Source organism: Pinus tabuliformis, chromosome 9, assembly GCF_031772625.1.
Source record: "Pinus tabuliformis cultivar Carrire ecotype Pingquan chromosome 9, CPIR1, whole genome shotgun sequence".
NCBI classification, from domain to species: domain Eukaryota; kingdom Viridiplantae; phylum Streptophyta; class Pinopsida; order Pinales; family Pinaceae; genus Pinus; species Pinus tabuliformis.
The window spans coordinates 563,837,229-563,864,095 of record NC_142307.1 but is presented as its reverse complement, the minus strand read 5'-3'; the positions used below and the strand labels follow the sequence as shown (position 1 = coordinate 563,864,095).

The window sequence follows — 26,867 nt, the reverse complement described above, 5'->3', positions numbered from 1 at the left end:
AGTTCCTGTTTCAAAGTTTACATTGTTGAAGACAAATGCATAAGGAAAGGTGGAGAAATACAAAGATCGGTTGGTAGAAAAAGGTTATTCCCAAGTGCTCTACAACAACAGTAACAAATGGAGTTAAATTTTCCTGTTGAGGTTAGGACAGGGCTTCTATTCTCCATACCTGATTGTATTGTTGCCATCTATTATACTCCCTTGGTATATTTATGGATTATACTTGGTGTAAATTGGGTTTAATTGATGTTACATATGATTTAATACCTGTAAATTGCAACATGATTTGATCTGAAAGAGAAGAAATTAACCCCCCAAGAAAGGAGAAACTTAATTCTTTCCCAACTAGTTAAATCGTTTATCTCTTATAACTTTTCTGGAATGAGCAAGCTTTGTATACAATGAACAAACATTTGTCATATATGATTATTTGTTGTTTACATGGATAGAACTGATCGTGGCCTCAGGCTTTCCTCTACTCTTTCTTCTATTAATATTTTGACTGGAGATGTTATTAATATGGAATTCTCTATGAAGAAGGTTCAAAGCGCTCAAAAAATATTTTTTTGACCTTTGACCTTTTGTGATAATGCCACTTTTGTTATTTTTGTTGTAGTGGACTTTGATCCATTAGTGCAAAATGTTTACCATTTTTTTTTCTTTAATATGTTTTGTAAGATAATTTTTATGTAAAATAAATCTAAACGACTTTTCTCTCATATCTTTAAAAAAACTTGAACAAATTATATCTGATCATTTAGTAAACTTGTAGTGTGCCATGAAAACAAACTCAAACCATTTTTATCTTTGTTTTTGGAGTGAGGGAGTAGGGGACATGATATTAACATGCAAAAATTGTAGAGGAATTCAATGCAAAATATCACTAAGACAAATGAAATCATCATGAATGATGCAAACGTTGAAGCTGAGGATTTGAAAGGAATGATAGGGATGAAAGAGCAGAGCAACAGAGAAGAAAAAACAGAAATGGTGGTCACTAAATCTTGTGGTCATGACGATGCAGCTGAGTTTTTAGATAACTCTCTAGGAAAGGTCGAGGATTTGATTCCTCCCATCAGTCCAGAGTGGAAAAACTATGAATGCATGGAGACTGATGATCTGATGGATGTTGTCAGGATTTTTTACTGTGTTAACCTCCCTGTGTTTGAAGAGCTCCAGGATTTGGTTCTATAGCACCAGCCTCATCCTCGTTGGGTTCTGCTACTACTACTTCCTCTTCAGCCTCTACTTCTTCTCCATCTTTGTCTTCTTGGATTCCCAGAAATATCAAACAGGAGGCCAAAGGTGTAGAAAGGCATTCCTCAACCTGTGCAGCCCCAGGCACCCCATCTAGTGGATACCAACATATTGCATTATGTGGCACTGATTCTTCCACCTATTGTTCATATAATCAGAGCTCCCTTGTCCCAACCCTACAGACCAATGAACACAACAATGATGGTAATTTTTGAGCTCCAGTATTGTAGTAATAATGCTGCAACTACTGGGGCTTCCTTCTTTACTTTTATCAACTCGATAGCTCGTAACAAACTTGGAAGCGACGGTGCTGTATGCACAAGTACTAGCTCTTACTGCAGGCTGTCACTTAATCAGCTGCCGCAAGCTCACTAGGAGCTTAAGCCAACTTCTATGAGTTCTCAGAAAAGATTTTACTATGATGGAAGAAATCTCTCTCTATAGAGGTTATTCTACTTGTAGAAAGAGAAGGAAAAATGAAATGGAACACAAACCCTAGCAAACCCTAGTTGTGCAAGAAAAGAGATGGAAACTACTGAAATGGGTGCCATTAACTTCCAAAAAGGTAAATTGCATTTATTCAAGCTACTTCTGAAGAGAGATGGGAAGAAATCATCTTTTTGTACTTCTGTGTATTTTCATGTGGAATTATCATGCTTATGGTTTGATTGATTGTGACTGTGCAGAGGTGTGGTGGTAGAGTAGGATGGAGTTGGCTTTTTCTGAAGATGAGGAATGTGTGGAGAGGTCCCAAGAAGTCCCTCATACCCTTCTGGAGACTTCCATTGTGATCAAACTTCGAAAAATCGCTTGCATGAACTTCTACAAGAGGCTGTAGGGGATCCGCAGGAGGTTCTATAGGAGGATCTACAGGAGGAGGTAGAAAGTTGTTTTTGGAGGTTTGAAGGTGGAAAAATGGTGGGAAAAGGGAAATGAAGGCTGGATGAAGGTGTTGAAGGGTCTAGGACTCCGTCAATGAAGACCAGGAACGAAAGAGAGTGTTGGATTTGTTCAAAGGGGAAGAAAGCAACTTTGTACAAAAACGTAGAAATTAGGGCAGATTGGCGACATGAAGCGAATGAGTGGGGAAATCTTGAGAGATGAATAGGTATAGACTGTGTTATGGAGGAATGATAAGTTGGAGTGTTCTACAAATGAGCTGCACACTTACTTCCCAAAACTGACCTAAGCAAGAACCGAAAAAACAGAGTTTGTTTACTTCGACCTAAAAACAGAGACCTGCTGAACAGAACTTCATAAATAGGAAATTATGCGAGAAAGCCATGGTGAATGGACAAGAAAGGATCTAAGCATGTGAATCCAAACTAATATCTACTTTTTCAACTCAAAACATCACACTAGAAATTGCATAAAGGGAAAAAATTGTGTTTTTGGTGGCAGCAGTAGTGCCTTGACCTCAAATCATGGTCCCAAGGAGAGAGAAAGGAGGTCAAGACCTGCTGGTAGCATTTTTGGATCTTCCTCTGTTATTACAACAAACTACTTAAGCATTTGAAGCAAGAACAACTATTTTAACCATCAAAAGCAACCTATTTTACCAAAGCAAGATTTAACCTAAACAACAGAAATTATCCTATGAATGCAAGAAAAAACATATAAATATACAAAGGAGGTGCTGGGAAACTTGGGTTGGGCCCTAACCCAAGAGCTTTAGCCATTTAGAAAAGATCAGTGCTGGTTCAAAACAGGATTCATCTTCATTGATCAAAAATATTTAATTGTTACATCACAAAACTGTCTCCAAAAAGAGCTCGAAAATGAGTTGAGTACAAGGCTGCGCAAAAGTGTGAAAATAGACTATCAAATGGCTAACCTACTGAGGCTTGAAGACTTCTTATTTATACAAGTGAGGACTCCCAACAGTCCTCCTAAACTTAAGGAACTCAACTACCTAAAACTGGAGATAACAGCAGCCCTACTTGACTTGCTCGACTGCCCCTTGGAATCATCGATGTGGTGGCCTTTGTACTTTGAGCTGTTGATGGAGAACTCTAGGAAGGGGCCATTAATGAAGGAGACATCCCTCCTATAAGTCCTCAACCCTATTTCCTCAAGTTTGGTGCCATTCTACTCATAAATTCCTGGTCCTTATCCAAAATTGTCCAAAAAACTGCAATAAACACTCATTAGACAATGTGGCAAAGTGACTATCCCTATTCACTCAATTGACATAAATATATTCAAAAACATGCACAAAACTATTGAGAATGGTGGATTAAATGAAAATAATAGGAAAAAAGAGCCCATATAGTTACCCATTTCTGGGGCTCATCATCTCCCCCTTGCTGAATGAGTTGCTCATCCTCTGAGAAACTAATCCAGTTCTTCATCTTTAGTAGCTTTAACAGCTTCCCTGACATCCCAAGCCTCTGATGTTATATCCTCTTCTTTGTCATGGAAACCTGATTTTCTGTGCACTTCCTCCCAATTTTTCTGTTCTTCCTCCTCTTTAACCCCTTCAAACATTCCTAGTAGTAGTGGAGGACTGAACTTAAGGCCAATCCAATTGGCTTTCAAGTTTTGCATTGATTGTTTATATAGCAGCACTCTCATCATAGCCTCCATCATTCTGGTTGGGGAGTGATACTCCTTGATCTTTAGGCTATGTGACAAGGTATTCCACCTTCTCATGCATGCATGAAGGCAGTCATCACCAAATAGTCTCTCCATATCTTCAAAATGAGCGATAGCTTGTGCTTATCTATCAACATAATCAGGGAGAACTTGAGGATTGTCTGCAAGGTGTTGATGGGCATAAATGAGAGCTAAGGGGTTTTCTGGTTCTGCCCTTATCATGAGGGGTTCACTTAGCTCCTTTGTCATGATCCTCTGAATTTCCACTGCCCTCTTATCTTCATGGCTCAACCAAGAAGCCATAGCCATGAGCTATAGGTCTCCTAGTGCAGCATTTGGATCCCATAAGTTCATGTCTGGTAGTGCCATATTATGGAGGTAAACTTTTTCTAATTTGGCTCTATCCTCGGCTGAACTATCATCACATAAATGCATAAACATATCATAATTTTGGAACGGGATTGTGCCCCTCTGGGCCAATGTTTTGATTTGGAATTGGAGCCATTGGTCTTTGAGATATAGTGCATAGGATCTAGCTAGTTTTCTACACTGCAAGGCCTCCATTGCCCAGCTGGCCATGCAGGCCATCTGGGCTTCCTTTTCCTGCAACTGCTGTTTCAAAATCAACACTTCAGTTGCTGCCTGAGATTCTTTTTCTTGCTGCTATTTCATCAACATTTCAACATCGGTCTGTGGCTCTTCCTCTTGCTATTGTTTCTCTGCTGCTTCATTATCTGCTAGGGGACCTTCTTGTTGTTGCTGTCCTTCAAAAATTAGCAATTTGTCTCCCCCTTGAGTCTCCCGTTCCTGTAATTGTTTTTTCAGCAGTTCATTTTCTTCTTGTAGTTGGGCTCTTCTAATGCTTGTTACACAGCAATTTGTCACCGTTTGTCACCGTCCCTATTACCCCTCACCCGCACACTGGAGGACTCATTCCGGGACCTGTGAGAAGTGACATGACCTGAAACCACTTGCATCATATTCCTCTAAGTATGAGCTTCATTTGCCTTGAAGACATCTCCTGCAAAATACCCATGAAAACAGCTCTTTTTGCATTAGCGCGGGTCCACAGTTCACTACCCGCGCCAATGAGGGAAATCCTCTAAAAAGGGTGCGCCATTGGCGCTCTGTCCCAGAGTCGCACTCGCGCCAACCGAATTGAGTAAAGTTTTTAACCAACAAGCTCTCGAAGGTTCTCTTCAACCCATTCACCAACTGAATCTATGTTGAGCTAGGATGGTTGGCTTCGAATCTCCATAGGAAAGAAAGTGGTTTGCCACCTTTCATGGAAGTTTCCAAGTGATAAAGCTAATCCCATGAATAATGTGGTTGATCCTATCTCTTTCTTCTCTATCTATAAAAGCTTGCCTCTATGCCTTGAGCAAGCTAGTCATAGTTACAGTAGTTCTAGTCCCAGCATAGTGATAGAGAGTTTGAAGCTGCAAGAGCCTTCTTTGCACCCATAAGGCCAAATCTAAGTAAGGAGATTCTTGTCACCCAAAGAGAGAGAGGCTTGTCTCTCATCCCAACAAGCTTTGCAAAACTTGTGTGGCTGAATACCCAACCAAAGGAGGATTTGACATCAGAACAATGGTTGTATTCTTCTTTGTTATTTATTAATAATAGATGACTATCATTATGGTTCCACTCTCATTGTCTTATGTTTGATGTTGAGTTATATCTTTTCTGACTGATATATAATTGCATCTATTAGATTTTATGCTTGTTTTCGTGTTTTCCTTTACATGTGTAGGTGTCCAATCATGGAGATCATGGGGATCGTGACCGGCCAAGGCAAAGGAACGAGGGCGACATCTCTTCGACGAACACTAGCGTTGGAATCCAAGTAGGTTCTCACCATCCACTTTTTAGTTGCAATTAGGAACTTGCGTGATAGCATTGTGTGATTGTTGCTAGACTCGGTCTGGGCTAGTAGGGATCGTCTCTGTCCGCAGAGAGGATTTACCTCCACAAAAATTTGGCGACTCCGCTGGGGAGGTCTTGTCTCTTTGGTTTCTCGTTTGATTGCTTAGATAACTTTCTGGGTTGGATTTCTTGCTTTTTCTTGCTCCTTGGTTTGCCTAGATACTGTTTTCAAGCCCTGGGTTGCTTGTTTTTGTTTTTGACTTAGCAGACTCGATTAGCGCGCTTTTTAGCCTTACAGTTGTGCCAATTGGCGCAAGTTGCTCAAAGACAACCCGCGCCAATCCCATAAAAGCGCGAGTTGCAGCCTGACAGTCGTGCCAGGCCTGTCAACTTTTCCAGTTCGCTTGTCTTCAAGCCCTCTGAGCTTGGATTTGTATTTTGCTGCGTCTTTTTCAATTACTGGAGTGTGTTTGATCCTTGTTTGACTGGTTTTAGACCTTCATCCTTCGGGTGTTTGCCTTTTTCTGTCGATTTCACATTTTAGCCCTAGGGCATCTAGTGGCTTTGTGCGTCGAGCCTTCCGTAGGAGTCTTGGGTTCTTTGATCGTCTAGTCGACTTTGTGATTACTTTTTGCGCTTGCTCAGTAGTTGTCAAAGCCTTTTGTTGGTATTCAAGTGATTTGCTCCTTTTCCGCTTGGATTTCGCTTGACTTCGTTTGGGCTTAGATTACATAGCTCGTAGAGGTCTTTGTGTTTTCTTCTTGGTTTGAAGGACTATCTTGGTGTTTTGGGGATTCGATTGTGTGCTCATTGAGTGAAATTGATATTTTTGCTCGGTGTTACTATCTCTCAAAATTTGTTTAGTGCACTTTGCCATTGAAAAGAAAATGAATAATCTCTTTTGCGTTGCATTAGTTAATTGAAATTAGAAGCTTTTCATTGATTAAGCGATTTAAAACAAAGAAAAGTTTCGTTTATTTGTCATTAGCCGCATTAGAGTGGTTCTTGATTGTTTGTGGTCATTTTGTTTGAAAAATTCTCAAAGAGATTACATACGGTAGGACCTGGAAATTGAAACTTAACTAAAGATCAACCATAAAATGAACTGAATGAACTTAAAAATGCATTGGAACATAACGATCACTGATTAGAGGTCTAGGCTAGAGACGTGCTCTGGCGTCATTAAACCTAGTCACTGTTGTTTCACACTACGGTTGGGTGATTCCTCCTTTTGTGACTCGATAGTGGTCTAGCACGGACTTGAGCTCCCACGTACCGTCGCGTATATAGGGGAGACCCCACTAGGTTATCATCCTTTATCCACAGGAAGCCGTGTCTGCTGCCTTACAAGTCGTAACGCACCGAACACAGCATTCGGGAAGATTGACTGTCGTACGGGAAGTCCTTGGTTTTCATATGACTGCTAAGGTGTATATGCAGTTTTACGGATTTGTTTGGTAAACCTTTTTGCCTAGCTCTCCAGAGTAGTCACTTTTGATCCTTTTCGGACTCATTAAACGAAAAGGCTCATCTTAGCATTTGTCACTTCGAGCTCACAAAACATTCGAAGGCGACTAGAGTCATCTTTTTGTCCTTTTCTTGACTCTTAAAACATGAAAAGGTCAAGTTGTTTCCTTGCGTCTTAAAATTTATTTGGCCACGATTAACATTACCTGGTTAGATCTTGTTTGCGCTAGCTTGAGTAGGCTTCTTTTCATTCTCGATGGCAACTTTTCTGGGGTTCACCAACCCAGGGATCCCCTCTGATAGGAACCCTGGTCATTTCGCTCCTTTTGGAAATGTTGGTGCTCCTTATATGGCGACGTTGTCCCTCCCAGGGTTAACTGTTGGGTTGCCAGTTTGGTTGTTCTGCACCTCTTTGGTCCCTGTCGTCTCACCGTCCCTCCACCTGAACAACATCATGTTGATTCTAAGTCAATCCGTCCCTCCACCTGAACAACATCATGTTGATTCTAAGGTGGATCTCTCCCCTTCTACACCCACTTATACGTCCTCATCTTCTACTTCACCTGGTGAAAGTCTAGATTTGAGTAACCAGGTGGCTAAGAAGAAGAAGAAGAAGACGAAGAAGAAGAAGGCTCCTAAGGGAGAGGTTACAAGTGCAGCTACCCCCTCGTGTACACCTGAAGTCGGGCCCCCTTCCGCTCCTCCACGGAAGGTCAAGTTTCCTTGTCGATTATGCAAGGAGGACCATCTTCTTCGCGATCGTCCTGGCATTCCCAGGGTACTAGAAGTATGGTCTCACGATCCAGCCTGCCCCTCATCGTCCTCTGAAGCTCACGGCGATGCTACCTTATCATTTGGGAATGGTAAGGGAAAAGGGAAGATTCGAATCCCCTGTAGACTTTGTGAAGGCAATCATCCCCTTCACCTTTGTCCACTCATGGATAAAGCCTCCGTTGTCTTGGAAAGTCTTACAGCTCCTTCACCCCAACTTCCCGTTGGTTATCAACGTCTCTCTGCAGCTGCAAATCATCCTCCTGCTGACAAAGAGATTGCTTCAAATTCTTCTCTTGTCTAGGCCCCTCTTCCCAAACCCGGCTGTCCCCAGCCTGTTCCAGACCAACCATTGGTCAGAAAGAGTGTCGACTCGAGTTCACCACCCATTGATCACTCTGTTTCGGAAGAGCATCATGCCCATGTTCTTCTCGTCTCTTCAGATTCTCCTGAGTCTCGAAATGACTCTCCTAACCCAGCTGCTCCCGAAGGTTCTCCTTCGGTTCCTTTAGCACATGGGGGCAATCATTCGATTCCCCCATCAAGTAGTCTGGTCGCTTCCTTTGATTGGAATCGCCTGATCGCTGGTCGCCTTCCATCCCATATGCCTTTCCAGATCACAGTAAATGCCTGTGCTAAGGCAGTACCTGGCACTGTTTTGGATGAAGGGGCATCTGTCAGTCTTATGCCGTACACTACTTGGCAAGCTTTAGGTTCCCCGCAGCTTGGGCCAGTCACTCAGAATCTGTTGGACTTCGACGGAGGAGCCTGTCCATCTCTAGGAGTTCTCCCGAAGTTCCCTATTACTTTGGGAGGCAAAACCGTCTATATAGACGTCTTGGTTACCCAAGGTGTTTTAGACTTTAGTCTTCTCCTTGGTCGCGACTATGTTTATGCCATGGGGGCCCTGGTCTCTTCACTTTTCTGGGTGGTTTTCTTTCCACACGATGGAAGAATAGTGACGATAGATCAATTATCGTTCGTCCGTCCCCGGGTGCCTCCTGTGCAGTTGTCTTCCCCTCCTGGTTTTCATCCACCAGTTGCATCTGCCCCACCACAGATCAACTACGTGGCCACCTATCCCATGCCTGTATCCAGTGATACCGTCGTCGTGCATAGTGTCCTGGGGGCATTGGGTCCTGACTTTCGAGATGTTGTCCTTCCACTGGAAGTGGCACTCTTGGAAGCTCCGAATTCCTATTCATTATGATGAAGTTCGGGTGGAGCATAGTTCCTTTCCTGTGTCAAGCTCCTTAAAAAATGAAAGTAGGTGATGGAGCATAGTTCCTTTCCAGTGTCAAACTCCTTAAAAAATGAAACTAGGTGTCCGAGGATAGTTTTGGTCTTGTGGCGACCTCGTTAAAAAACGAAACAACATGTTCCGAGGATAGTTTTGGTCTTGTGGCGACCTCGTTAAAAAATGAAACAACATGTTCCGAGGATAGTTTTGATCTTGTGGCGACCTTGTTAAAAAATGAAACAAGGGTTATGAGGATAGTTCTTTTACTGTGTCAACCTCATTAAACAATGAAACAACCCCTTTTCCCAATCGGGTCTTTGATTCAGATCTCGTAAAATCCAAGTCGAGTCTTTCCAAGATCTCGAAAGTGAACCTTCATTCCATCCACTGTGTTGAATGCAATGAAGCTTGGGGGGCATGTACCTCGTATTGTGTCATTATGCTGTGGGCATGTGAACTTATAACAAGCATAGTTTTTCATTTCAAGCTTGTGTAAACATGAAACAGAATCCAAGCAAAGTTCTCCATGGTTCAAGCTTGTGTAAAAATGAACCCATACCCGATTTACATCTCGTGATTGCCATTTTTATCCGCTGAATTCTGCTAGATGTACCTTGGTTGTTTCATTCCATTGCCACCATCTCTTTGGCCAATCATATGCTTTCACTTGGTTGTTTTTCCTTTCCTGAGGAACCGCAGCGATGAGTGGTTTTATTAGCCAGCCTCTTGACCATTACATGTTTTGAGTAGTTCCACCATTGCCGGAACCAGTTGCTACCCTTTATACCACTCATTCCTCTAGGATGAGTCACCTTTAAGCTCTTTTCTGACTCGTAAAATATGATCAGATTGTCGAGTATTTTCCCTTTTTGACTCGTTAAAGAAAATAAAAATGGAGGTCTGCTTTCAGCTCTTTTCTGACCATTTAAAGATGAAAAGATTGCCGAGTTTTCCCTTTTAACTCGTTAAATGGAATAAGAGGCGGTCGCCTTTAAGCTCTTTTCCGACCGTATAAAAACGAAAAGATCGTCGGACCCTTGTCGTTTCAGGTTCGTTAATGGTTACGAAATGACGTGATGTTGATCACTTTTTTACTTTTTCAGGTCGATGTCACTATAAATGAAAAGTACTCCTCGATCATAATGGTCGGGCGGTTCTTTCGAGCATTGTTTTATACTTTTTCGGGCTCGGGAAACACAACTTTATGAAAAAGGACCCCCCTGGAGTTTTCTTTTCTGTTGTCTTTTCAGACTCTCTAAACAGGAAAAGACATCGAGTTCTTCCTTTGTCAGACTCGTTAAAACTTAATGACATAGGATTCTGTCATAATGACGCCCCACAAGCATATATTATCCCCGTCAAGCTTGTTAAAAATAATTGGGGTACTCGCCAGAAATGGTGGGGAAAATGGACCCATAATTATTGTCGTGTCGGTAGTATGTCACTCTTGAACGTGGCACTAGTCTGCATTCGTGTCTGGGTGGGGACATCTCATCTTGTTTTTACACTTGCCTCCGTGGGTTTGGGTTATCCTATTTGACCTCTCATCTGCTCATTGCCTTGTCACCATGACCTCTGCTCATTTTGATGTCAAATACTGCCAAGTCCACTGTCGTGCCACTGATATGTTCAAGAGAAGTTGACCTCTGCAGCAGTACAACCTCCCTGTGATGCCTCACATAATTCTGATTCACCACAACATTCTTCCTCTATCTCGTGTCAATGATGTGGGAAACACTATGGCCCACCTTTGATCAAGGTCACTTCCTGTTGACTTCAGCTCATTATCCAGGAAGCTAATCTAGAGACTCCCTTCCGGTGCCTTGGAGCCTGCATGCCTCAATGGCAGGTTCTTTGTGTTCGATGCGAGGTTTTCATCATTGGCCTCCGATCGAATGATTCTACGGGTGTTCGACGCCAGCTCATTGATTCGTATGCCGTAGATTGTACCTATAGTACCTTGAGGGCCATTGTCGTTATTGGTGGTACCTCTCGTGTCTGTTAATAGTTTTCATCATTGACTGGTAATCAGACGATGTTCATGCATGTTCGACTTCAACTCATGTATTCGCATGCCTGGACTTGTACTCTGTTCGGGTCGAGATGGAGCGCAAGACCCTGGATTTTGTCTGTTGGAATCCAGGTTACGATTTGTGGATTATTATGTTCATTGCATGACTCATTCACTGGATGGCTGCGACCATGCCTGAGTCTATATCGATCCTCTATGGATGGTTGTGTCCATGCCTTGGATCTAGATTATTATGAACTCTGTTATGGATGGCTGCGCCCATACCACATATGTCATGTACTTGAGATATCAGTTGTACTCCTTTACGCAGGTTCTCCGGCGGCCGTGTTTTCAGTCACGCATGTTCTTGTAAAGCACTTCACCCCTCTCTCTCTCGGGCCTCATGCTTTAGGGGGCATCTATTACACAACAATTTGTCACCGTTTGTCACCGTCCCTATTACCCCTCACCCGCACACTGGAGGACTCATTCCGGGACCTGTGAGAAGTGACATGACCTGAAACCACTTGCATCATATTCCTCTAAGTATGAGCTTCATTTGCATTGAAGACATCTCCTGCAAAATACCCATGAAAACAGCTCTTTTTGCATTAGCGCGGGTCCACAGTTCACTGCCCGCGCCAATGAGGGAAATCCTCTAAAAAGGGCGCGCCATTGGCGCTCTGTCCCAGAGTTGCACTCGCGCCAACCGAATTGACTAAAGTTTTTAACCAACAAGCTTTCGAAGGTTCTCTTCAACCCATTCACCAACTGAATCTATGTTGAGCTAGGATGGTTGGCTTCGAATCTCCATAGGAAGGAAAGTGGTTTGCCACCTTTCATGGAAGTTTCCAAGTGATAAAGCTAATCCCATGAATAATGTGGTTGATCCTATCTCTTTCTTCTCTATCTATAAAAGCTTGCCTCTATGCCTTGAGCAAGCTAGTCATAGTTACAGTAGTTCTAGTCCCAGCATAGTGATAGAGAGTTTGAAGCTGCAAGAGCCTTCTTTGCACCCATAAGGCCAAATCTAAGTAAGGATATTCTTGTCACCGAAAGAGAGAGAGGCTTGTTCCTCATCCCAACAAGCTTTGCAAGACTTGTGTAGCTGACTACCCAGCCAAAGGAGGATTTGACGTTAGAACAATGGTTGTATTCTTCTTTGTTATTTATTAATAATAGATGACTATCATTATGGTTCCACTCTCATTGTCTTATGTTTGATGTTGATTTATATCTTTTCTGACTGATATATAATTGCATCTACTAGATTTTATGCTTTTTTTCGTGTTGTGCTTTGCATGTGCAGGTGTCCAATCACGGAGATTGTGGGGATCGTGATCGGCAAAGGCAAAGGAATGAGGACGACATCTCCTCGACGAACACTAGCGTTGGAATCCAAGTAGGTTCTCACCATCCACTTTTTATTTGCAATTAGGAACTTGCGTGATAGCATTGTGTGATTGTTGCTAGACCCAGTCTAGGCTAGTAGGGATCGTCTCTGTCCACAGAGAGGATTTACCTCCACAACAATGCTCTCTGTGTGCCTTACCATGCCCAACTCCCTTTTCAACTCTCTCAACTTGTCTTCCAGGTGCCCTATATATTCAACTCCTTTAGATTTAGCAATCTGCATCCAAGTGTGGGATCTGACCCTTTCTTTTTCTAATTCAAAGAAAAGAGGCATAACGAATTTTTGTGGGATGATCTTCCCACCTTCTAGAAGATTGTAATATGAGCCTAAATTAGGCTGAGGGCTTGGCTCAGGTATTTCTTTTGCCTTACCTTCCTCTTGTGACTGTTCTACTGCCTTCTTTTCCAATTGTTTAGTTTCTTTCAGCTTGGCCAGTGTCTCCTGTAGAGAGGTTTGAGCTTCCTGTAGGACTGCCTTGGAGTCCATCAATTCGATTCTTTCCTTCCAGGTGGAGGTTTTGGGACTCCCTCTCTCATAGGTGATAGAGATTTTGGAGGGAGATTCCTCCTTTTTCTTAGTAGGTGCATCCTCAATGATTATGGGTTCTTTTGATGGTGGCTGGGGCTTGCCTACCTTAATCCTAGTGCTCCTCTGGGCTTTGAAATACATAGATGTCTGTCTTTTTCTCTTGCCCTTTTGCTTAGTTGGAGTGCTCAATGCAGCAAGCACAGCTGCTTCTTCCCTTGCTAGTGTTTCAGGGGATGTTTCTTCCTGTTGTTCTTCTCCTTCATCTCCTGCAGTTTTTCCTGTGTCTGTTATTTTTTCTTTTGTCTCTGCTGCCTTTGGTGGTGTTTTCTCCTTATCTTGCTGAGTCCCTGCCTTTCCTGTGGCAATGTTTTTTCTGATCTTTCTTGGGCTTTTTCTTCTCAGCCTTTGTCCTCTTCCTTTTCTCTGTTTTTGAGGCCGCTTTCTTTTCTGCCTTAGGCTAAACAGGGGTTTTGTCAAGTTTCTCCTCTTCTTTCTGCTTCTGTTTGAATATTTTGTGCCTCCTCATGAATTTCCATCTCAATTGTCTCTTTCTGCTCCTCCTCCTCACTGCCAGATGGGCTAATGTCCTCAGTCAAAGTTTTGATGTCATCTCCTCTAGACATATTCCTGAAAATTTCCCAAGCTATGGGGATGGTGTATGTATGTAGGGAATCTTCCACCAATAATTTAATGAGGCCATGGTGGGCCAGCTGGTCTGGAACCCCTGCATTCAACTTGGTGCCACATTCTATCAAAGACTAGAGGAGGAAATATGGGAGACTGAGTTTCCTAGCTACAGGTAGGTCCATCCCATATCTCAATTCATGCAATAACTTGAAGTGATATCCATAAACTATATTGAATCTTCCTTCACAAGTGATGTATTTCATGATCTGGTAGCTGAATTCACTCCATGGAGGAGGTAAGCTTGTCCTTCTGACCCCATTCTTATCCTCTACAGGATGTTCATCAGGCTGAAAGAATGTCTTTTTAGCAACTTGTCCCAACAGTTTTTCATCTTTGCTCCATGGGATCCCAAGTGGAAGACCTGTGATTCTGCTGATAAAATCTGGTGTAAGCTCCAGGGTCTTAAGGACATAAAAAATTCTTCAGTCACCTCCTCATCATGTCCATGAATTCTCTCAAAGAACGACATCTAGTTTGCTCTGGTGAAGAGGGCGACCACTTCGGGGTGCTCATGCAATCTCCTTTCTCACAAAACCTCCTGGCATGGTGTTTAGTGGTTTCTGAAAGTGTTTAGGTGAGAAAAAAAACAATTTCCAAAACCAAAAATAGAGGGACAGCTGAGTTTTGGTTTTTTCTGAAACTGTAGGAGGAATTTCCCATGTGCTTCTTCTTTATAACATTAATTTGCAATTCTTCCCTCTTCAAATTGTTCTTAACCTGAATTTGCTTCTCAATTTTTTAAAAAATTATCAAGACTTTGATAGAATAGAGAATGTATAACACAATGTTTTTCTTTAAAGAGTATACAAACTTGCAAATTCATTTTTTCACAGGCTTGGTTTCTATAGTTGCATCCCGCTTTCAGAAGAATGTGAGGAAGACAAAAGATAGATTTTGAATGCAGAGAAGGAAACAGAGAGATTGTGTAGAACTCAGAAAAATACAGGCAGACTTTTAAGCTTCACTTTCCTTTCTTTTTCTCAACCTAATGCTGTATTTTTAATCCACCACTTTATATAAATATATCATATGCAGAACGGTTTCCCGAGCCTATCTCTTTTCAAGCTCAAATTTGACAAAAATTTCGACTTTTTCTGCTGCAGAGCTGCTATCTGGCCTTCCTATAGACGGTGTTCCTACTCCAGTAGAATGCAGTAGTGCTCTTTTAGAGCCTGATAGGCAGGAGGGTTTTGAAAAACTGGCTGAAAACGACTAGTTCGTTGTTCTGAAGGTGGTAGATGAGTATTGTAGTCATGAACTTTGTGAATGAAAATGAAACAAAGGGTGGTGGAGGCTTAGACTGAACTGTACTTAATTGATGGCGTAATCTGTGGAGGTGAGGTGGTCGGATGGGTACGCTATCCCCATCCAGACCATTGGTCCTACTCTATTGTAATTATGGTTCTGCATGTCCCCTGACCACCATCACCTCCCTCATCCCGTTATACGCCGCCACCACTACTGGTTTTGAGTTTTTTTCTTTTCGAGTTAACGGACCACACGTGCTAACTCCATATCTGATCTATGGTTTGCATTGGACAAGGCTCGTTTGAACTCCACGAGGGTGTGTGAACTGAACTAGGGTGGCCAGTTAATTGGCCACCGATTCCATTTAATCGTGACCATTCCCATAGTTCATGCAGTTCGTAAATAATATTCATGCAATCGAGGAATGATTTTAGCCACTTACCTGTTAGTCGCTGATGTGTTCTGCATGCTTCAGACCCTGGCACTTTATTTCCTCATTACTATTGCTGTTGGTGCTCTGCATGCTCAGCCTTTGGCTTATGCTAGTGATTTTTCGATCAAGCTCTGCTCCTTGCATGCTTCATACATCCCGCTGCACTGACCCTGTCTCTGGAGTTTGTTTTTCAAAGGGATTAGCTGCTACAAGAATCCTGTAGGATTTCCTATAACTGCTTCTCCTTTTGAAATTCAGGTTGATGCTTAAGTAGGGCTGAAAAGACTGCTGAGGAAGGTCTTGAATGAAAAGAAATAACAGCTAGAAGGTATCAGGTAGGAATAAGCAAGGAACACTGCTACTTTATTTGTCAATATTTTTTTTGTATTTACAGAATGAAAGAAACAGAATTTTTGTATTTGTCTATGCAGGGAAAAAAACGAGTGGAAATGTGGGTGTGCAGGGATGGAATGGAGAGTTAGGCGGATGGATGGTGGCAGGGAGGTTCACAGGCCTTCTAGACAAATTTCCAGCCCTTGAGTTCTTCTCTGAACTTGATTTTGGCCTCTCTGTGATTTCTATAGGAGCCTCTTGTAGAATACACAGAGTTTCTTGTAGGATGCGAAATTTTCAGCACAAATGAGACCAAGGCTTGGGAAAGGATAACGACGATGGAGGGATGGACTATGAAGGGTGTATGCAGCCTGGCCATGTCTTTTCCTCTTGTGTGACCCTCCTGCAACTTGCAATTTATTCAAAAGAAGTTAAGTTTTTTTTGTTTGTTTGTTTGTTTTTTTCTCTTTTTTTCCTCTTTTTTTTTTTTTTTTGAGACAACTGGGGCGCCTCTAGGAGGTTTTCACCCTAATTGCCTACCCTGGGTGCCTCCAAGAGGTTTTCACCCAGGGATCTTTTATTCCTTTTCTATTTTTTTCTCTGTTTTTTTTCTTTTTTCTCTGTTTTTTTTTTTTGTTGATTGCTTAGGGTGTGGGTTGAGTGGAGACAGGGACCTGCTCCTCTACCAACACTATTTTTCTTAGATTCTCAATGAGCTCTTGCTTGGAAAGGGGCTTCCTGTAGATCTTCAATCTATGCCCATTGACGAGCATGGGGATGGCTTCTTCATCTATGGTCTTGATAAGGACTGAACCATTGTCATTGCATTTTTCTACTGTATATGGCCCCAACCATCTTGTCCTCAGTTTTTCCTTGAAATCTTTATATCTTGAATCGTACAATAGTGCCCAATCTCCTTGTTGGAATTTTTTTTCTTTGAGGTGTCTATCACGCCATATGTTTCTTTGAAGTTGGACTACCTCTAAGTGGAGTAGGGTTTGCATTCTTTGTTCATCCAATCCATTTAGCTGAAGCAATCTTTCCTTTTGTGCATGACTGAGATCTAGGTCCAGTTGAGATACCACCCTTAATGTGTTATATTCAAATTCTATCGATAGTAGACCCTTCTTCCCATAGACGATCTCATAGGGTGCAAACTCTGTGGTGGTTTTCTAGGTGGTGTTATAGGCCCAGGTGGTCTCAACCAATCGATCTGCCCAATCTTTTCTACTGTTGCTCACTACCTTAGTCAAAATTCCTTCCAAAGCTCTGTTAGTTACTTCCACATGCCCATTTGCTTGCCAATGATAGGGGGTGGAAGTTCTATTCTTAATCTTGTGGTGTGTGAGCAGGTCTTCAACCAAAATGGAGGTGAACTGAATCCCTTGATTAGTGACTAACTCTCTTGGATAGCCAAACTTGTAGAGGATATTTTCCCTCAAGAACTCAACTACTTTTTCTTCTGTTGCTGCCTTGATCGCCTTTGTTTCTACCCATTTTTTCAAGTAATCAGTACACACAATGATGTAAGATTTCTATTTTGAAGTAGGGTTGATAGGACCCACAAAGTCAATGCCCCACTTCTCAAATGGCTTGAAAGTCACTTGAGATTACAGGGGCATCTCATCCCTTGGAGTAGGCTTTCTCATCCTTTGACATCGGTCACATTGGTTGATATATCTCTTGACATCTTGTTTAAGAGTAGGCCAATAGTAACCTGCTTGCAGAATTTTAAAGGCAGTCCTCTTTGCTACAAAGTGGCCCTTATAGGGCCCATCATGACAAGTTAGGAGGATGTCAAAAACTTCCTCCTCCCTGACACATCGCCCCAAAATCTGATCTGGGCCAAGTTTAAAAAGATTACGCTCAATCCAAGTGAATGAGGAACTTTTCCTCACGATCTTGCTCTTCTCTTTTGAGGACAGGTGTAGCGGAAACTGTGCTTACACCAAATAATTTGCTATATCAGCAAACCATGGAGAGAGTACTGAAATAGAAAATAGGTGTTCATCTGGCATTTGATCATCCACCATTCCTTCTTCACCTGCAGGAAGATCCAGTCTAGACAGAAAATCAACAACAACATTATCCTTACTTGGCTTATCAACAATTGTCAAATCAAATTGCTGCAATAATAGTAACCATCTCATGATACGAGCATTTACATCTGGTTTATTCATCAAATACCTAATTGCAGCATGATCAGTGTGTATGAATGTTTGATAGTCAGTGATGTAGTGTTTGAACTTGTTTAGGGAATGGACTACAACTAGGAGCTCCTTTTCAGTCACATTGTAATTTAATTCTACCATGGATAGGTTCTTACTAACAAAGTATATGGCATAAGGCAACTTCTCTTCAACTTGCCCTAAGTCTGCCCCTATCGCTTTGTTCGAGGAATCTGTGTGAATGTGGAAAGGTAGGGCCCAGTTTGGACCTCTCAAGCTTACCTTTCTAGGCATCCAGAGCCTCTTGACAGCTGTCAATCCATATGAACTCAACATCTTTTCCCAAAATACCAAACAATGGAGAGGCTAGCTTACTAAAATCCTTAATGAATCTTCTATAATACCCTACTAAGCCTAGAAAACTTTGAACATTTCTTACCTTTTGAGGAGGGGGGACCCTTTGGATGATAGCAATGTTGTTGGGATCCACCTGTAATCCTTGCTGAGAAATTGTATGACCTAGGACGGTCCCTTGAATCATCAGGAATTCGCATTTTTCAGGACTAAGGGACAGGCTCATTTCAATACACTTGGCTAAGACTTTCCCCAGGTTAGCCAAATCTTCTTGGAAGTTAGAACCATAATGGGTAAAGTCATCCATATAGATTTCCACTGAATCATCAACCAATTTAGCAAATATGCTCAGTACTTCTCTCTAGAAAGTGGTGGGAGCATTGCACAACCCAAAAGGAAGGACTCAGTAGGCAAAGGTACCCCATGGACAAGTGAAAGTGGTCTTATCTTGGTCTTCCGGGCTGATTTGGATATAGTTGTACCCGCTAAACCCATCTAGGAAGGAGAAGAAATTATTCCCTGCTAGGCCATCTGACACTTTATCTATGAAAGACAAAGGGAAATGGTCCTTCTTGGTGGCCTTGTTTAGTTCTCGATAATCTACACAGATTCTCCACTTCTCGTTTTTCTTTGGCACTAGCACCAAAGGAGAAACCCATTCGCTGTCAAAGATGGGGTAGATGAATCCTGCATCTAGCAACTTTTGCAGTTCTACTTTGACAATGTCCTTGAGGGCCGAATTCATCCTCCTTTGGGGCTTCCTGATTGGTTTACAATCTTCTTTAATATAAATGTGATGAGTACTCCCTTCATCTCCTTATAGCTCCAAGCAAAAGCATCCAAGTGATTTTTCAACAAGCTACACAGTTCTTTCTCCTGAAAGGTGGATAGGGATGAGTTGATCTTCAAGGTTTTTTCTGGGCCAAATTCCACATTCTTAACTCTGAGAGAGGTCGGATCAGCCACACAAAGATCAACTAAAGGATTGGCTTGGGTTTCTTCCACCAGTTCTTCTAAGGGAAACACACTGGAGGGTGGATTCTGAATCAAGTTCTCAATAAGACCATCCTCGGTTTGTGAACCCCCCATGGTAGCCTCTACTATACACAATGGTGCAGAATAGACTTCATCCTCATCTTCCTCCTCCAACCAGGGGGTAAATCATGTTCTAGCAGAGGTTGGGCAGGAGGATAGAGGACTAGCTGTTTGGACATATGCCCATTCTTGATTGTCATGTTCCTAGCTTGACAGCTGATGTAGGCATCTGCAGTAGCCAACCAAGGTCTTCCCAGGATGAGAGGATACCCAGTGAGCTTTGCTTTTGGTTGGAGAACTAGGAAATCAGCAGGGTGCTCCCAGGAATCAATAGAGACCATGACATCTTCCACAATCCCCTCAGGGGTCATGGTGGAGCGGTCTGCTAACTGCAATACTATTGAGGTCTTTCTTAGGGAACCCTAAAGGTTGAGTTTGAGCATAGTGTCCTTGGTCATCACATTAATGGTAGCCCCTAGATCAATCAAGGTATGGGGGATTATGGTGCCATTGATGTGGACATCGACTACAGGACTCCCAGGGTCTAGATATTTCAGACAGATTACCTACCCCAACATCAAGTCGGACAATTGTCCTATGACATTGATAGTTGTGGCATCTCTCTTGCACCTGCCTGGGTGCCTAAAGCACTTTTCCTTGATCATCTTGTTGTATATAGGCACATCATTTATGGCTTGGAGAAGTGGTATTTTTACACATAACTGTTCCAGTTCTCCTAGAGTTCAGTTTCTTCTGGGGTCGGTTGTGTGGCTCTAGTTAGTCTCTCAGGAAAGGGTGGAATGACTTTTGGTTCACTTTCCTGTTTTTCTTCCTCATCCTCCTTAGGAGGAGGTTCGCTGTCTGGGAGAACCTTCCCAGATCGTAGGTTAATCTCCTGAATCTCCACAACATAGGTTGGGCATGATGTTTCTCCACTATATACCTGCTGGGCTTGTCTATTGTTGGGGTTTGGGTTTGGTTGAGCAGGTATTTGGGGTTTTCTTGGAGGAGCAGGAGGTAATGGTTGTGGTTGAATAGGTGGTGGAGGCAAAAGAGTAGGAGGATAGTTATACTAGGGCCTCCACCCCTGATGAGGTGCATTCCACTGAGGTTGTGGCTAAGCATAAGGATGAAACGAATGAGCAACTTGAGGAGCCTAGTATTGTGGAGGATATGACCAAGGACGGGGTGTGGACTAGGAAGGATGAGCAGGGGGTCCCCAATAAGGCATGGAAGTGGCTTGATTGGGGTTGTAATAGCTCTCGGATATCCCTTTCATTCCCTGCTGGTAAGGTCTAGGTCCATGTGGCCTCTTTTGGTTCATGAAAAAGAGTGGTTCGGTGGCTCCTTCAGCCCCCTAATATGTAACTTCGATTCCAGGCAAGGAAGGGCATTGACTCATAGGATGGTCTTCTTCACAGACTAAACACACTTCTATAGAGTGGAATGGACATTCGTTCCTAGGATGCTTTCTCGTGCACCTGGGAAAAAATGGCCAAAGCGCTCTCGGCTTCCTCTTGTTTCCTTTTGATATGCAAGGTATCCATTTGCATAGCAAGAGTCTGCCTCACCTCGCTCTTAAAATCTTCCAGTCGATTCTCAAGGTCATTTCTAAGGGAGGAACTGGATGAGGATGTACTGACTAAAGGTTGACTTCCCCTACCTTTCTTTCTAGCTGACCTGGAATGGTTTCTAAACATAGTCTTTATGTCATCATAAGGTCGCTGGTAGACGTCCCCCCGGCTAGCAAATGGAGGGTATCTAGAAGGTCTTCAGGGACCCCTCTGAGCAGTACCAACTTCAGAGATTCAGGGTCAAGTGTGCACTTGGCCCTTTTATAACTGAGTTGAAACCTCTCTTCATAGTCTTCTAAAGATTCATCACTATCCATGGTCATTTGGAAGATCTCTTCTTTAATATCCTTTGACTTGCAATAGTCTCGGTATATTTTGTTAAAGGCTTGCTGCATCTGAGCCCAAGTTGTAGTACTGTTTCTAGGTAACCCCATGAACCAATGCAAGGCTGCATCTTTGAGGGTAGAAGGGAACAGTTTCAACTTCTGCTCGTCTTCTGCATAGTCATAGGTTCGACAAAGAACAACAAATTCAAACAAGAAAGTATCAGGATCTTCAGTAGTTAGTCCATGGAAGTGAGGTAAGGCTGAAGGACTTATGTTTTTCATTTTTGTGTCCCCATTGGTCTCTCGGATAAGAAAGGCACCTTCTATTCTTTCCCCATTTCCCATAACATTTCTCTTTTCAGCCATGGTCTCAGGAGGAATGGTTTCTTGCTCTTCTTCTGTTATAAGATCTTTGTATATCTTTGGAGGTTCACCTATAGGTTCTTTTGGATCACTGCCACCAAAGAAGAGAGAAGGGTGACTCAGTGATGTGGTGGGGGTGTTGGGTAGGAATTTTCGTGAATTGTCTCTGTTCCTACGAGGCATGAAAGGAAATCTCTTTTTTTGGTGATTTTTTGTTTCTTTTTTTGCTTGTACCTGCAAAAACTGAAATGGATTGAACAACAATTGCAACTAACTGAAATGAATCTACTTTGCTGAAATGAAAATTGTAGAATTGAAATGAAAGCAAGAAATGTCTAATCTACGCTTGTTGAAATGAAATTGCAAAATTGAAATGAAAGTAGGAAATGTCTAATCTATGCTTGCTGAAATGAAATTGCAGAATTGAAATGAAAGCAGGAAATGTCTAATCTACTTTTGTAGAATTGAAATTGCAGAATTGAAATGAAACAACTACTCTACTTTTGCTGAAATAAACTACTTAGCAGAATGTTGCAGTAGAAAATAGAAGAAAAGCAGTAATCACAAAATACTCTAACGCTTCCCCGGAAATGGCGCCAAAAGGAGTGGTGAGCTCCAGTATTGTAGCAATAATGCTGCAACTCCTAGGGCTTCCTTCTTTACTTTTATGAAACCGGTAGTTCGTAACAAACTTGGAAGCGACGGTGCTGTATGAACAAGTACTAGCTCTTACTGCAGGCTGTCACTTGATTAACTGGCGCAAGTTCGCTAGGAGCTTAAGCCAACTTCTACGAGTTCTCAAAAGAAGCTTTTACTCTAATGGAAGAAAGCTAACTCTATAGGGGCTATTCTACTTGCAGAAAGAGAAGGAAAACTGAAATGAAACGCAAACCCTAGTAAACCCTAGTTGTGCAAGAAAAGAGATGGAAACTACTGAAATGGGTGCCATTAACTTCTAAAAAGGTAAATTGCATTTATTCAAACTACTTCTGAAGAGAAATGGGAAGAAATCATCTTTTTTTACTTTTGAGTATTTTCATGTGGAATTATTATGCTTATGGTTTGACTGATTGTGATTGTGCAGAGGTGTGGTGGCAGAGGAGGATGGAGTTGGCTTTTGCTGAAGATGAGGAAGGTGTGGAGAGGTCCTAAGAAGTCCCTTGCATCCTTCTAGAGACTTCCATTGCAATCAGACTTCAAAAAATCGCTCGCATGAACTTCTACAAGACGCTGCAAGGGATCTACAGGAGGTTCTACAGGAGGAGGCCGAAAGTGGTTTTTGGAGGTTTGAAGGTGGAAAAATGGTGGGAAAAGGGAAATGAAGGTTGGATGAAGGTGTTGAAGGGTCTAGGACTCTGTTAATGAAGATCAGGAATGAAAGAGAGGGTTGGATTTGTTCAAAGGGGAAGAAAGCAACTTTGTACAAAAACGCAGAAATTAGGGCAGATTGGCGACATGAGGCGAATGAGTGGGGAAATCTTGAGAGATGAATTGGTACAGGCTGTGCTATGGAGGAATGATAAGCTGGAGTGTTCTACAAGTGAGCTGCACACTTACTTCCCAAAACTGACCTAAGCAAGAATCGAAAAAACAGAGTTTGTCTATTTTGACCTAAAATCTGACCTAAAAACAAAGACTTGCTGAATAGAACTTCATGAACAGAAAATTATGCGAGAAAGCCATGGTGAATGAACAAGGATCTAAGCATGTGAATCCAAACTAATATCTACTTTTTCAACTCAGAACATCACACTAGCAATTGCATAAAGGGAAAAAATTGTGTTTTTGGTGGCAGCAGTAGTGCCTTGACCTCAAATCATGGTCCCAAGGACAGAGAAAGGAGGTCAAGACCTGCTGGTAGCATTTTTGGATCTTCCTCTATTACTACAACAAACTACTTAAGCATTTGAAGCAAGAACAACTATTTTAACCATCAAAAGCAACCTATTTTACCAAAGCAAAATTTAACCTAAGCAACAGAAATTATCCTATGAATGCAAGCAAAAACATATAAATACACAAAGGAGGTGTTGGGAAACTTGTGTTGGGCCCTAACCCAAGAGCTTCAGCCCTCTAGAAAAGATCAGTGCTGGTTCAAAACAAGATTCATCTTCATTGATCAAAAAATAGTTGTTACATCACAAAACTGTCTCCAAAAAGAGCTCGAAAATGAGCTGAGTACAAGGCTGCACAAAAATGTGAAAATAGACTATCAAATGGTTAACCTATTGAGGCTTGAAGCCTTCTTATTTATGAAAGTGAGGACTCCTAATAGTCCTCCTAAACTTAAGGAACTCGGCTGCCTAAAACTGGAGATAACAACAACCCTACTTGACTTGCTCGGTTGCCGCTTGGAATCATCGATGTGGTGGTCTTTGTAGTCCGAGCTGCTGATGGAGAACTCGAGGAAGGGGTCATTAATGAAGGAGACACCCCTCTTATAAATACTCAGCCTCGTTTCCTCGAGTTTGGTTGCCATTCTACTCATAGATGCGTGGTCCTTGTCCAAAATTGTCCAAAAATCTGCAATAAACACTCATTAGACTATGTGGCAAAGTGACTATCCCCATTCTCTTAATTGACATAAATATATTCAAAAACATGCACAAAACTATTGAGGATGGTGGATTAAATAAAAATAATAGGCAGAATGAGCCCATATAGTTACCCATTTCTGGGGCTCATCAGTAATGGTAATTCAGAGTGCTTATATCAGGGTCCTAATCATTTTGAGAAAATTGATGTTTGGAGGAGTTGCAGAGCTTGGATTTGCTAGATGGATCTGATGTGTGGGATCCTCTTTTTATTGTTCCTGATTCTTCAGTTTTATAAGGGCTAGAATCTATTCTAGGATCTAGATCTTTTAAAGAACATGTTGATGACTATTCGTTAGAAGAACTTCCAATGGTTTTCTTCGAATGGCTCAAGTCCAACCGTGACTCCATTTCTCTAGAGGACTTGAGAAGAATTAAGTTGAAGAGATCAACTATTGAAACACTACTAAACAAAACTTTTAGGTGGGGGCAAAAAGGAATGTTTCATCTCCTAAAACTAATACTTGCATGGGTGCACAGTCATCATTTGCAACATAAAAGGAAGTTGTATTATTCTCAACAGAGGTTTTTGAACAGGGAAGACATATGCATTGGTACACCTGCTTCATATAATTTCTCAGGGATGGACCATTTTAATCCATGTAATGGTGGAGCAATGGTGCAACAACAAGGTCATCTTCATAATGCATTGTATAACGCTATTCCCTAGAGCTATATTGTGTCTTTATATATGAATTCAAGTGATCTGTGCATGTTTGGAGCAATGCACGACCCTCCCAGTTCAGTGGATCACAGCCCCAGGTAGAGGAGAATGTGTAATATATGGAAGAGATCAAAGTTGTTGCAGGTTGTTTTTGGAAAAGCTAGGGAGGACATGCGTTCAATGAACCAACACAAATTTCATGGATTTTCTACCAGAGCAGGACAATGTGGTGCACAGATGTCAGACAAAAATGGTGCAGATCATACCAGAACATGAGCGTGTGGTGCACAAATTTCAGGGAAAATTGGTGCACACATGTCACATGCAGAGAAAAATGTAGACTAAATTCTAAGATTAACTAATTCAAAAGAAAGGCCTATCAGGCTAAATATTTAAATATCTTATATTTTAATAAATTTATATATGGTATTTAAAAAATAGAATTTTGAAGATGGTATTATAAAATTTTAAACACCATTCAAAAAAATTTCATTAGTTAAAAGTAGAGTGATATTTGTGCGAGATGTTTCATCATAAAATATAGGGAAAATGTAGTAAGCACTATTATGTGTTTTTCTTGGATTGAGTAGTGTTATTTTTTTAACCATTATGTTCTAGATAAATTTATGAGGTAAGATAATTAATAATTACCTTACAACAAAATATTGATAATTATATGTTATTTATTGTTAAAGAAATATAATTTATATAAATAATCATGAAATTAAACTTAGATTTAGAGACACAAAACACACACAAGTTGTGGCATTTCTATTGATCACACAAACTTAACTTGACTTGATTACAATGAATCTGGTGAAAGGCATTTAAACTTTTTCGACTAATGACTCACCCAAAATAACTTAACATTCACACACACACTAAATTTGGATTTCTCCAAATAAAGAACGAACTCAAACTCACTTGACTTTACTCAGTTAACTGACTCTCCAAATTTAGCCAACTCTTGCATGCAGGAGTAATTACAATTTCCAACACTCTCGCTTAATTACGATCGTATGACTCAACATAACTCAAACATGACTCAACATAAGACAACTATGTATGCTAGGCTTACAATAGAAATTGACTCAACATCACTCAAGCATGTCTCTTGGTTTATGTCTCAGCTAGGCTTACAATAACTCAAACCTTTTACAATTTTGAATTTTTTTTTGTCTCTTCTTCCAAATTCTATATCCTCGAAATTGCTTCATTCTTTGTTGCAAGTTGTTACTTAGGCTCCATATTTCTTTACTTGTTGTTGTCACAATGTTTCTTTGACTTGTATTGAATTTGCGCTGAAAAACAATATTATCTTGTCTTCTACTCCTTCGTCTTCAAATATTCATTCAAGTATGAATTAATGCCACAACATTGCATCTTCAAACTGTCTTCTTTGCTTTTCTTCTTGTGCTTCATATTCCTGACTTTTCTTTCCATATTTTTTGATAGCAAAATCTTACCCTTCTTGACTCCATTGCTAAAAAATTGTTTTAATGCATTTTCCTTTTTTGGGAGAATTCCATATCCTTATCTTCACTGTCATCATCAAGTACTGTTGCTTTTTTCCTGTAATTTTCACACTAAGGATCATTATTCACCATTTGATTAAATTGTTTTATTCCAACTCTTGTTTTAAGACTCTCATCAATTTGTTCAATTGGCTTTTGAATCCATTCTTCAATGAGCATCAAATCTACATCAAACTTATTAGCATCTTTGTTTCCAACTTATGCTCCCATGTTATTTCGAACACCTGCATATTAAAAAACAATGTTAAAAACATCTTTGATATGTTGTTTAGTGAGAGCTTCCTACTCTTCATCTTCCTTCTCTGTCTTCTTTTGTTCTGTCATTTCATCATAATTTTCATTTTCTGCCCTTTTACCAACCTCTGTTGCTACAAACATGTGGTCTTCCACTTGACTTCCAATCA

The 26,867-nt window shown here is 41.3% G+C and overlaps 1 pseudogene; it reads left to right on the top strand.

The window, feature by feature from the left end:
- Window positions 1-903: 903 nt before the first annotated feature.
- LOC149149763 (uncharacterized) lies at window positions 904-25,030 on the top strand (annotated as a pseudogene).
- The last annotated feature ends 1,837 nt before the right edge of the window (window positions 25,031-26,867 follow it).